Source organism: Protopterus annectens, chromosome 8.part0 (assembly GCF_019279795.1).
Source record: "Protopterus annectens isolate FY-2018-M chromosome 8.part0, PAN1.0, whole genome shotgun sequence".
Taxonomy (NCBI): Eukaryota; Metazoa; Chordata; order Ceratodontiformes; family Protopteridae; genus Protopterus; species Protopterus annectens.
The window spans coordinates 1,342,061,548-1,342,075,516 of NC_056741.1; positions in this window are offsets into that span (position 1 = coordinate 1,342,061,548).

Consider the following 13,969-nt stretch of genomic DNA (forward strand, 5'->3'; position numbering starts at 1 on the left):
CCCCAAGGGGTTGGGGAATGGTGTCTAAGGCCTTGGCGAGGTCCAGATAGGCTGTGTGGACCACCTTACCCCTCGTCCACATCTCTGGAGACTGATTCGGTTAATCGAAATTCAGGAGACAAGATCAGCCCTTCACAAACCCAAACTGGGTGGGTTCCAGTGTTTGAAGGTTGCCAATGTCTTTGTTTATACGCTCCATGATAATGCCCATGCCCTTGCAGATCAGGCTTGTCAGACTGATGGGACGGTAGTTCCCGGATCCGCGCGGATCCTCGCCAGGAGCAGGATAACTGTAGCTGTAGTAACTGGTAGTGCTATTGTGTTTAATAAAATTGAAGTACAGTACTGCAGCCATTATTTATTTATTTATTTGTTTGTTTGTTTACTTACTTTTTATTTTATCACAATCAGACATCTGAAGTGTACATTATCGACACATTACCTATAATTGTTGGGTATGGTGGCTGTTTGTATAGAAGAAAGTGACTGACCCTGCTGTCATTTGATCCTCAAGAAGAGAGAGTAATTTGGCTTTGAAGGACTGGTGTGCATTTCTGTGACTCAGATTTTCCAACTTTGCATGTCTGCTTTTGCTACTTTTCTGAAAAAAAAAAAATTCATCTGCTTTTACTGTACTTGTGTTTCTTCCTACTTTATTTTGCTTTTGCGTCATCTTAAAAGTATTTAATTGTATTTATTACTGCTTGGTGTAACTCATTCTAAGCCTTTTAGTTTCAACACTTGGGCTTCAGACCAGTTGTTTTACATTGAGAGGGTTTGTGGTCTGCACTGTAGTGGCAGAACAGGTAGCTTACATCCTTCTAAGTTGGGAACTGCTGATTGAGGGCTCAGTGTCTATTATTCTAAAAGTGTATTAATTCTGGTTTAAGCACTTGGGCTTTCAGGCCAGTTATTTTACATTAAGAGGGTTCGTGGTCTGCACTCTTGTGGGAGGAGAGGCTGGACTCTGCCCTTCTGAGCTGAGAATTTCTGGTTAAAGACTTATAGTGCATGCATATCTGAACTGCTTCTTACTGAAATTGGTACACCTTGTTTGCTGTAGCATAGACTAGATCCAGGCCTGCTGAATCTAGCTTTGTTTGTATAACTTGAGCACTAATCCAGGCATTCTTTAAAGTATTCAATTGTATTTATTACTGCTTGGTAGTAACTTGATTAAAGTGTAGCTATCATTCTAAGTCTTTTGGATTAAGCACTTAGGCTTCAGACCAGTTGTTTTACATTAGGATGGTTTGTGGCATGCACTGTGGTGGCAGGACAGGTAGCTTTCATCCTTCTAAGTTGGGAACTGATGATTGAGAGCTCAGTGTATGTTATTCCTAAAGTGTATTAGTTCTGGTTTATGCACTTGGGCTTCAGGCCAGTTATTTTACATTAAGAAGGTTCGTGGTCTGCACTATTGTGGGAGGAGAGGCTGGACTCTGCCCTTCTGAGCTGGGAATTTCTGGTTAAAGGTTTATAATCCCTGCATATTTGAACTGTTTCTTACTGAAATTGGTACACCTTGTTTGCTGTAGCATAGACTAGATCCAGTCCTGCTGAATCTAGCTTTGTTTGTATGCTTGTTGTTTGTTTGCGTGTTATTTCCCTGGAACGCTAATTCCACCTAAAACGCAGCTTCTCAGTGCTTCTGTGGATCCCTAGTGATATCTGCATTGCTTACTGTACTTATTTCCTTGTTTCACTTGAAAAAAAGTTACTGTTTGTCGTTTTTGCATTTAAGTTACCTGTAACACATTGCACGTAAGTTACCTGGCACTTGCTCACTAAAGCAATTATATAAGTCAGCACTAAAAATTAAAAGCACTACACCCTCACTCCCCATTGGCCCTTGTTTTCAATTATAAAGGAATTCCCAATATTATTCTAGCATGTCCAAAGGTCAGTTGTCAATCTCCTCTCCGGTCCAGCTGGTGAACCTGGGAATCTTGAGGCAATGTTACAACTGCCTCATGTACACAGACAACCCTCTCCTCCTCCCAACAAATTCCAACACATGTGAGAGATGCAACCTTATAGCCAAACTGGAGGCTAAGCTCTCTCAACTCAGTACTGGCATAACCAGTCAGGAGGAAAAGGAAACCACACTCACTACAATTCCAGTCTCACATAGACCTACCACGACAGCAAACCAAACACATAATCACACAAAACATACTGAGGCTCTAAATAAAGATCTGCCTAAGCAGCAGAGACCTCCAAAGCAGACAACCAAGCAACCGCTACCCCAAAACAAAACACGTGCAACACATATCTCACAAAGTCAGTGTGCCAAACAGTCACAGCCCTTAAGGCTAAACAACACACCTGATACACTTGTAATAGGTGACTCTATCGTCAGGCACACTGATGTCCCGCTCACCAGGCTGAACAAGGAGAAGGTCACAGTGAGCAGCCTGTCGGGCGCTAGGATCCGCCACATAACACAAGCACTCAGGTCACTCCAAGGCAAGTACAAATATGACTCAGTCATTGTCCATGCTGGTGTGAATGACCTGAGACGTACCTCCCTGAACTACATGAAAAGAGACATAGAGGAGCTCTCTGAGCATGTAGCCCAGGCCGGTATGACCCTGACCTTGAGTAGCATCTTACCCTCACCAAGAATGATGTCACAATATGAAGACAAGATGATCAATTTCAACAATTGGCTTAAGTACTTGTGTCATTCAAAGGGGATCCAATGCTTGTCAGCCTGGGATGATATGCTCGACAAGCCACAATGCTTTGCCAGGGACGGCTTGCACCTGTCACCCCTGGGCTTTCGGATATTGGCAAAGGCTCTTGCTACCCCCATAGTGCCTTTTTTAGGCAAGGCTCAAAAGACAAACCCACCTCCATAGGTATCAGAAGGGATAAGAAACTAAGAGTAATGCTACTCAATGCCAGAAGTCTAAACCTCAGGATGCACGCACTTGAAACTCTCCTTAGCACGGAGAACATCGATATCTGTGCAGTAACAGAATCCTGGTTCAGGGCTCCTGAGAGCACCCCAGCACTACCAGGTTATACCTCATACCATGCTTTTCGGCCCCAAAACTTGGACCGAACCACAAAAGGAGGGGGAGTATCGATATTCATCAAAGATACCCACACCTCCAGGTTGGTGGCAATGCACGAAGCATCAGAGACTATCCATGTGCAACTAACAGTGGGTAAAACTGCCTTCCAGTTTATAGCCTGCTACAGACCACCCTCCCAAACCCAGGAGCCCCACTCAGCCTTCCTGAGAACACTGGAAAATATGAAGGTCTCTCCAAACACCATTATACTGGGTGACTTCAACGACCCAAACATAGACTGGGAGCATTACTCTAGCTCCAACACCCTAGCCCAAAGGTTCCTAGAATTCATAAACTCAAATGCTATGGAACAACTTGTTACCACTCCCACAAGAGGGGAAAACATACTGGACCTGATCATCACCAACATGGGGACTCTATGCTCCAGACCAGAAGTGTATCCCTCACTGGTAAGATCAGACCATAAACTGATCTAACTGGATATTCACATCCCGACCCCACCCCCTGCCCAGAAAACCACAGTGAAAACTTCTCTAAAGCAAATTTCACACTTCTCAAAACTGAGATGGAATCCTTCAAAGCCCCCGGGCCTGTGGAAAATACGGCCCAGACGGCAGAATCCTTTATAAATGCATTCTATGAACACCTTCAGGAATGCATGGATCATGCAATCCCAAATAAAACCAAGACCCAATCCTCCAAAGGCAGACATCCTGTCTGGTGGACCCCAGCCATAAACAAACTATACAATAGAAGGAGGAAGCTACTACATGATAGAGCAAAATCCCAAAAAGGGAAGGCATCTCTGATCAGTATTAGCAAAAAACTAAGGGCACTCATAAAATCATCTAAGGCCAGCTTCGAGAGAAAAATTGCACAGGACACTAAGGATAATCACAAGGCTTTCTTTAGTTATGTTAGGAACCTGGGTGGGAATTCCCAGATTTGCTCAGAATTAGTCCAAAATGACAAAAAATACACCGAACCCACAGACATTACCAACATCCTAGCTGACAGGTTCAGCAAACTTCTCCCCACCAAAAGGGCAAATATCTATCCCAGCAGAGTGCTGCCCCCCTGACATCTCAGATGCTCAGGTAAGAGCCACCCTCTCCAAAGCAAAAAACACAGCATCAATGGGACCAGACGGTGTCCCGGGCTGCGTCCTACATGAACTCCAAGAAGAGCTAAACCCAAACATAAAACTACTGTTCAATCTCAGCCTTACTACAGGATATGTACCCAAAGAGTGGCGTACAGCAACAGTGGTCCCTCTTCACAAAGGTGGTGCCTCAACAGACCCTGGAAACTATCGCCCCATACGCCTGACTAGCTTGGTCTGCAAAGCTATGGAAAGGATCATCATGGACCTCATAAATAAAGATATTGGGGACCTACAGACACTGGAGCCTACCCAGTTCGGCTTTGTTAATGGCAGATCCTGCCTCTTAGACCTGGTCGACTTCTTTGAAACAGACACCAAGGCCATTGACGAAGGGAAGGTTGTCCACACAGCCTACCTGGACCTCGCAAAAGCCTTCGATACAATACCCCACTTGGGCATTATAGATAAGCTCACCAGCTTAAATATAAACCCCTATGTCACTAGATGGGTTGCAAACTGGCTCAAGGACAGAACCCACATGGTTAGAATTGCTGGAGCCATGTCAGACTCCAAAATAGTTACAAGTGGCATCCCACAAGGCTCAGTCCTGGGACCTCTCTTATTTGGTATATATTTCTCGGAGGTACAGGCCAACACAGAAGGACTGTGGCTGACCAAGTTCACAGATGACTGCAAACTGGGCGCCATAATCAACTCTCCAGCCGGCACAAGCATCCTCCAAAAGGGCCTCATAGAAACAAACAACTGGTGCCAGAGCCATGGCCTCAAGCTAAACGCCAAAAAGTGTATAGTCATCCCCTTTGGCAAAAACAAAGTGCCCACAAATTACCACATAGGTGGTAATCCATTAAGTACAGAAGAAGTAATTAGGGACCTGGGGACCCAAGTTGATAGCAATCTCTCATTTGACAATCACGTGGCCAAAGTGGTTAGAAAAACATTTTATATAGCCCACCTAATCATGAAGGGATTCACATCTAGATTAGGGGAGGTCATCGTGCCTCTTTACTCATCCCTCATCAGGCCCATAATCGAGTACAATGCCCTTTTTGGGATGTACCTTACCAAACACCTGCAGCAACTGGAAAGACCCCAAAAGTACGTCACCAAGAGGTTCAAAGGGCTCAAACAGATGCCATATGCTGCCTGGTTAAAGAATCTCCAGCTCTACTCAGTGGCATACCGCCTGCTCAGAGGCGACCTGTGCCTGATGTATAAAGCCATGTCCAACCTGGAATTAAGGGACATGCTGCACCTCAAAAAATCCAAATCCCCCCGAGCTACACGCTCGAGAGACTTGAACCTCAGCACTGAAATAAATAGGACATGCTGGAGGGACAGATTCATAATCCAGAGGCTCCCTTCACTCTGGAATAAAATCCCAGTCCAGGTTAGGCAGAGTCCCTCATTGACTCTCTTCAAGAGGAATCTTGATGAGTGGATGGGAGATCGTAGGTTTACCCCGGATATCACTTCTGTGTCACTGTTAGGCAGAGGCACAGTATACTAACCTCGAAAAAGGGCATAGCAAAATTAATTTAAAATGGGTGGCGAAAGCCAAACATACTCTGGCTAGGCTTATAAATGCCCTAGGGCAGATAGCCTAGTATGAACCTATGAACCTTGTGTGTAATGTAAACACGCTCCTTTCCTCAGAGTAGCCACACCCTCTTAAGCACACCCTGCCCAGAAACACAAATTTTAAATACCATATACAGTGATTGCAGGGGCAGCGTCAGGTGATACAGAATCCTAGACAAGGGATTCCATATTCCCCCATGCACTGTTCTCCTGCCGCATGCCCCAGTTTTTTTTCTTAATTTTCAGCTTATTTCTGCATCCTTTTCCTTCATTCTTGCAGCAATGTTTTGATACAATGACAGTCTGAAGAAAACTCATGACCAAAGAAATAAAGAAAGAAATTGCCTTATTATTTTTCTTTTAAGAAAGTTGTGTTCAAGGCTTAATGTTCAAAGCTAATTAAGTAGTAATTACCAATAAACTGGGAAACAGCTACCAATAAACTGAGAAGGAAATTGCTTGTGAGGGGCTGCAAGTCATATGTGACATGACTGCCTGCCTTCCACCATCACCCCTCCAAAAAGATAGAGACCTTCTGTGACACTTTAGTATTAGATGGGGATGAAAGTGAAAGTGCTGCTCTCATATATCTACACAACATGCCTCCTCAGCCCTAACCCCAAAAGACACACCTTCAGTGTACCCTTCTGATGTTAGACTGGGGCAAAAATGAAAGAACTAAAACACAGTAACATATTTCAGCTTGTGGTCAGAGAACAATACACAGTATGCTTTCTTACCCCTGACTCCACCGTATATAGATTTGAATATGATTCTGAGAAAGGTGAAAAAAATACAATCATAATACGTTATTCCAGTTTATAAAAAAGAAAAAAATCCAAGGTAGAGGGATAAACAGCAGTCCAAAAAGGAATTATGTACCACAGAAGAAATAGAATGACCACTGAACAATGGCTGTGATAAAAACATTTATTAAATATATGAATGCAGGTAAGCACTTCCACATTCCTTCATCAGACCAATCATCTAATAAAAAACTACCCTATCTACATACATATATATATATATATATATATATATATATATATATATATATATATATATATGTGTGTGTGTGTGTGTGTGTGTGTGTGTGTGTGTGTGTGTATGTGTGTGTGTTTGTGTGTGTGCGCGTGCGTGTGCAGGCGTGTGTGTGTGTGTGTGTGTGTGTGTGTGTGTGTGTGTGTGTGTGTGTGTGTGTGTGTGTGTGTGTGTGTGTGTGTGTGTGTGTGTGTGTGTGTGTATATATATATATATATATATATATATATATATATATATATATATATATATATATATATATATATATATATATATATATATATATATGCATATCTAAAATAACAAATTAAAATCACATAACAAATGGAACAAATTATGTGACTTTAAAACTTTTTTTTTATTCTAACTTGTTGATCCTTGATAATATACTGCTCCTAGACAAACTATAATGGCCTTTTGATTAAAGAAATTATAATCATACTGTCTCCCATACAAGCTATAAAGACCTTTTGTGCACAACTGTGAAGTTTGATTGTTGTTGTTGTGACTTTCGGCATTTACCGGTTAGGGGTCGCCACAGTGGAACTCCGGTCCGCTAATGATTGGCAGTAGATTTTTACGTGCAGAGTTGCCAGCTCTGACGCACAACCTTCAACAAAGGTATGCCCATTCCCGCATGTCTCCACACAGAAGACGCTCTAGCTGAGAATCAAACAGGACAACGTCATACTGTGAGACGACAATGCTACCGCAGCACCACCACCACAGTCATGAACATTAAACAAATAATAACCACTGTGGTTCCATCTCCCACCGAACTTATAGCAACCTTCTGTACCCACTTCTGAGCAGAATCAGTTTTATACCAAGTTTGGCCCAGGGCAGAAGCCCCTACTAAGCCTATGTGAACATCTACTTATACAGCCATGAGTAGTAACCCCCTGAAGCTCTAGGGTATAGATGTTCTATGCTGCATTTTATACGTTATTTATGAAAGAAAATGGCTTACTGTTTTTTTTTCTGTGAACAAAATCTATGTGTACCCATCAATATTATTTTTGATACATATTCACAACCACACCCACTTACACATGCACTCACACATACTGGCACTGCTTGTGACAGGTTAAGGCTATCACAAGATGCACTAACTTACAAACACACAATCATGCACTAACACACACACACTGGCACTACATGTTTACCTACAGACAAATTGGAGGAATATAAATTCACCCTCTTCATTTTTGGAGGGTAGGAGGAAACCAGAGCATCTGGTTAAAACTGAGACAGGGAGGACATGCAGACTCCACACATATGGGGACACAGGCAGTACTCCACCAGACAGACAAGCCTTGTGAGATGGTAACACTAGACACTGTGCTACTGTACCAACAATCAGTTGCTTTCCTACACATTCTATCCAGATTTCCAAAGGTGGCCACTTATTGTACACAATGCTGAAATGTGACTGACTACTGGCCAATGTACACTACAGCAACAATCATTCCCTGCCTTCCCCACATGCACACACGCATACATGCAAATAAAAACCATAGCAATGAGCATTTTCATGCTGACTTCAGCATGCATAACAGTATTTTTGCAATGCCAGATAATAATCAAACAACAGTAGGGATTAAGTCATAACCTTGTTAATCCTCTCTGTACTGCTCACTTACTTAAAAATAAACTTTCCATATCTTTCACTTATCTTGCAAATAGTAGTAGAGGTTCTTCTCAAAAATTTGATGTTTACTGCTTCTTCTCCAGTTACTGTTTTCCTTTCTCTTTAATTTTTTTGCTGGAGAATCAGAGCAAATATTTCAACTGACAACAATAAGCATTCTGCAAGCACACAGACAGGGAAAGGGAATCTGTAGCATCTCAAATGAAAAAATCATAGCTCTGCGAAGAGAAGCTACTACACGTATAGTCAAGTCTCCCAAAATGATCTGCATAACTCTCAACTTTCTCTGATTTTGCAGAATACCTTTGATTTTTCTCATATTTTTGCCCTTTCTGTTGAACATTTTTGATTTCCTAGTAAATCATTGAACATTACAGTTAGTCGATAATACCAAACATTAGACTCTCATACTTTACACTGTTCAGAAAATGAATGTTAGATTTTATTAATTTAGCAAAAGTTGTTTGGAAAAAAAGAACTGCAGACTATGTGTTATAGAACTCATAACACTACTCATAAAAAAATAGCATGGCAAAAATTGGAAAACATTTTGAACAAATACTGATAACTTCTCATGGATGAAATGATTGTTTATCATGGATGAATGTAAATATTGTAAATCGTTTTGTTATTGTTTTATTGTATTTGTTATATGTACATTTGCATATATTTATAATGAAAACAAAATAAAAATGTTTTTGAAAAGAAAAGAAAAAAGAAAATGAGTAAAACCTGCCTGTTCTACTAAATTTCTAGGTGAATCAGAGTAATATTTAAAAATTAGCCCGGATTTTGGGGTTTCAACCATTTTTTTGACAAAATTGAAAGGTATACTCATACTGTCAGAAACCGAATTAAAAAAAAGATACAGACTAAGAGCCTAAACCTCTCTATTAAGTCTTTAAATTCCACAAGCTTCTCAGCATTGTTTGTTTACTTTTTGTTTATGTTTTGTCATCAGGTCAGCTTCTTAGCCAATTAGAAACAAAGAGAGGGGCAGCTGTAACAAGGATAGCAGTGTTTGTTAGCTTTTGGTGCTTCTCATCAGCACAGTAGATACACTGACTTCCACAATGAACACTACTGAACCTGGGGAAATATGGAATTGCTTAACAGTGCTTCAAATACCTTTAAAATGGACGATTTAGCTGCAACACCAGAGAAATGGACAATATACTTTATTTCTGGATTATACAGGAAATAAACATACAGGTGGCATGTCTACTGTGAAGACTGTGTGTCTGTATATAAACAAAGTTGAAAAACATTACTGTTTCCATTAAATTTTTTCTACCACTTTCAGACATATGAGGTGTGCACATTTAGCAAAATGGCTATAACTGCTGAGTATGGAGTAACTGTGGATGAAAAGGATTGACCTTACAGTCATTTGATCAAGTTAAACAATCATTAATGTGGCTTTACAGGACCAGATGAGCAGGTGTATACAGTTAATAAAGTGACTATAATTGATGGATATTAAGATAGTCTATGGATAAAGTGGTGCAACCGTGCTGTTTGATCTCAGTTAAACAGCCACTGATCTTACCTGCCAGAATCAATGTCACACAAAGTATTGCACTTATGGAAACCAGTGGTTTATGTGTGTGTGTGTGTGTGTGTGTGTGTGTGTGTGTGTGTGTGTGTGTGTGTGTGTGTGTGTGTGTGTGTGTGCACAGCCTCCCAATACAATGTAAAAATTCATTAAGCAGAAATATACTAGTTTACCTCTGCAGTTCCAGACCATGCAAGTAAATAAGCAGGAAATCAGGGCAATTTCTGGAGACAGTACATCTGAAAGCGTCATAAATGGTTACTGTTTTTTTTATTTGGAGCACAGTGCTACCTTTTCAGAGTGAAAAAGAATGACAGTTTGAGTTATCAACAGTAAATATTTAGCCCTTTCTTTTGATTACGCACCACACTCTGATCACGTACCACGTTTGACTTCCCGATGAACTTCTCACCAGAAAAAAAAGAGAAGGGCACAGTAGAAGCTGCACTTACACAAAAATAGCTGATGTTAGCTTTCCTTGCCCACTCCAAGTATTTCATGATATCAGCAGACAAAAATAAAATTTACTTTATTTAACTGAAAGAAAAAAAGGAAGAAATTTGCTGAGTGATACAGGTAATACTTGTTGAAAATTCTCTCTCATTTTGTGTCTTAAAAGGCTACTGAATACTTAATAAACCAGATATGATCATGCTATCTAAAGATAAGAGACAGCAGTTTCAGTGTTATACTGTATGAATAAAACATTCATAAGTGGCTTTAGCTTCATAATCATTTGCTTGTTCTGCTTTCCTTACTGTAAAATTACAACAATGAATGAGCGTTGTGCATAAAAAAGATACAGTTCCAACACAATGCCTGCAGGTGTGCATTTGTGTGGGCTAAGGGTGCTTGGAAGGAAGCCAGTTGTTTTTTTACGTTATTACAGTACTAACCTTGTAGGCAGTTTTATAACACCTTAACGTTGTTGAGGTATTCAGTGTATTTGTTTATTTTATTTTATTTTGAATTTGTTAACAGGGATAGAGCACAGATTCCATTGGATCTATTTCAGTCTCAGCCCAGAGATATAATATAGTATAATATAATATAATATAATATAATATAATATAATATAATATAATATAATATAATATAATATAATATAATATAATATGCTTTCAAAGGATTGAGTTCAGAGAAAGAAACATATTAATGAAATATGAGCAGATGAAGTAATAATTTATACAGGTAGAAACTCTGGGCATTAGAGTAAAAGCACTTAAACCAATAATCGAATGTATGCATTTTCAAAAGTTCTGACTATTAAAATCAATAAACTCTGTCACAAAAGTGGCTGATTTTTATAGCATTCTGGAAATGATGGTAACCAAGGTCTTAAAATGAATGCAGGGGGATCATCCAAGTGAATTAAATGTCTCACATTCATAGGTTCATAGGTGCGTACTAGGCTAATAGCCCTGGGGCCTTTACAAGCCTAGCTCATAGAAGTGCATTGGCATTGTGCCGCCCTTCGTTAGTCCCCAGTGCCTCTATCAAGTAGAGCCAATGGATTGATCCCGGGGTGAACTTTCTATTTCCCTTCCACTCATCAAGATTTCTGTTGAAGAGGGCTAGTGCAGTGCTTTGCTTGACATGAATGGGAAGTCTATTCCAGAGCATGGGCAGTCTCCGGGTTATGAACCTGTCCCTCCAGCATGTTCTGTTGATTGTGGTAATGAGGTTGAGGTCTCTGGAGCATGTGGTGTGGAGGGACTGGGATTTCTTTAGATGTAGCATTTCTAACAGAGCTGGGTCAGACATGGCTTTGTAAGTCAAGCAGAGATCACCTCTTAGTAGATGATATGCGAGAGAGAATAGCTGGAATTTTTTGAGTCTGTGTAGGACATGTGTTTAAGGCCTAGGATCCTCTTTGTGAGGTACTTTTGTGGCCTCTCCAGCTGTTGCATGTGTCTAGTGAGGTACATGCCAAATGAGGCGTTATACTCGATGATTGGCCTAATGAGGGAAGAGTAGAGAGAAATGATGACCTCTTTCTTCCTGGATGCAAAACTCATGGTAATGAGATGTGACACATAGAAGGACTTTCTGACCACAGTGGCAATGTGGTGATCGAAGGAGAGGTTGCTGTCAACTTGTACCCCCAGATCTCTTATAACACCTTAAGTGTTCAGTGGGCTCCCATCAATGTGGTAATTAGTGGGCACTGAGTTTTTTCCAAAGGGGATGATGACACATTTTTTGGCATTAAGCTTAAGGCCATAGTTTCGACACCAGTCATTGATCACAGTGAGGCCTTTCTGTAGGATATCTGCATCACTTGGGAAGCTAATAATAGGCCCCAGCTTGCAGTCGTCTGCAAATTTGGTCAGCCAGAGTCCCTCTGTGTTGGCCTGGACTTCTGAGAACTAGATGCCAAACAGGAGAGGACCCAGGACCGATCCCTGTCGGACTCCACTCATGACTGGTCGACAGAGTGATTTGGAGTCCACTACTTTCACACTATGTGTTCTGTCTGTGAGACAATTTGCAACCCACCTAACAATATAGGGGTTGATGCCTAGTTTGGTGAGTTTATCAATAATTCCTGAGTGAGAAATGGTATCAAAGGCCTTGGCCAGATCGAGGTAGGCTGTATGAACTACCTTACCTTCATCCACCGCTCTGGTGACTGACTCAAAGAAGTCAACCAGGTTGAGCAGGCATGATCTACCTCTCGCAAAAACAAATTGCGTGGGATCTAGAGTATGGAGATTCCCTATATCCTTGTTAATTAGGTCCATGATGGTGCACTCCATAGCCTTACATATCAGACTTGTCACACTAATGGGGTGATAATTTCCAGGGTCTGTAGTCACTCCTCCTTTATGGAGAGGGATGACAGTAGCAGTGCACCATTCGGTAGGGACAAAGCCTGAGGTGAGGCTGTGAGTGAACAGAGCACACAGATGTGGTGCCAATTCACTTTGTAATTCATGTAGAACACAGCCAGGGATATCATCAGGCCCCATGGAAGCTGTATTCTTGGCCTTAGACAATGCAGCTTTAACCTGTGCTGCAGTAATGCAAGGTGCCTGACATTCTTCTGGTATTGAAATTGGTCCTTTAGGGGAGGCAAACGAGATACTGCATGTAACTAAGTATATAATGGGGATAGGCTGAAAAAGCAACTACATATTGTGTCATTTTACTTTATTGTTACATCTGGTTCAAATGGTTTGAAACTGTACGATAACAACTATGGCATGCTATTTTTAACAAATTGTTATGAATTTCACAAAACAAAATAAAATAGAGCAAACACTTAAATCTATTTTTATTGGGTAAAAGAAACAGTTGAGTGTCTGCATAATTATTAGATTTGTTGTTATTTGTCTTTCAGCTTTTCCTGGTTAGGGGTTGCCACAGCGGAACTCCGGTCCGCTAATGATTGGCAGTAGATTTTTACGGTGCCAAGTTGCCAGCTCGACGCCCAACCTTTAACGAAGGCACACCCATTCACTCATGTCTTTCGGAACACCACTCGACCCGCGGGGAGGACACGCAGACTCCACACAGAAGGCACTCCCTGCCCCGCAATCCAGCTGAGAATCGAACGGGAGAACCTCTTGCTGTGAGGCAACAACGCTACCACTGCACCACTGCGGACTGCATAATTATTAGAGTAATATATGTAATTTTAGGCAGTGCACCATTTTTACATACCCACAAGCAAAGCTTAAGCCATTATATATAATTTATAGCTACAGACTCTTCAAAATGAACTATCAATGCACCTACAAATTAAAGGGAGCAATTAGATTTCATCTGCTGAGTGTATTGATTTTCACATTTAGATGGTATTGTAGAAAACGTTCCTTTTTAAATGATGAATGCTGTAGTTTACCAAAACAGTGATTTAAGAAAGTTATGTGCATAGTAATGCTTATAAATGAAGAATGCAGCAATAGATATCAGATTTTAATTCCAGCAGTGGCAATAGCAATGTAAACCTCCATAAGGGTGGATGA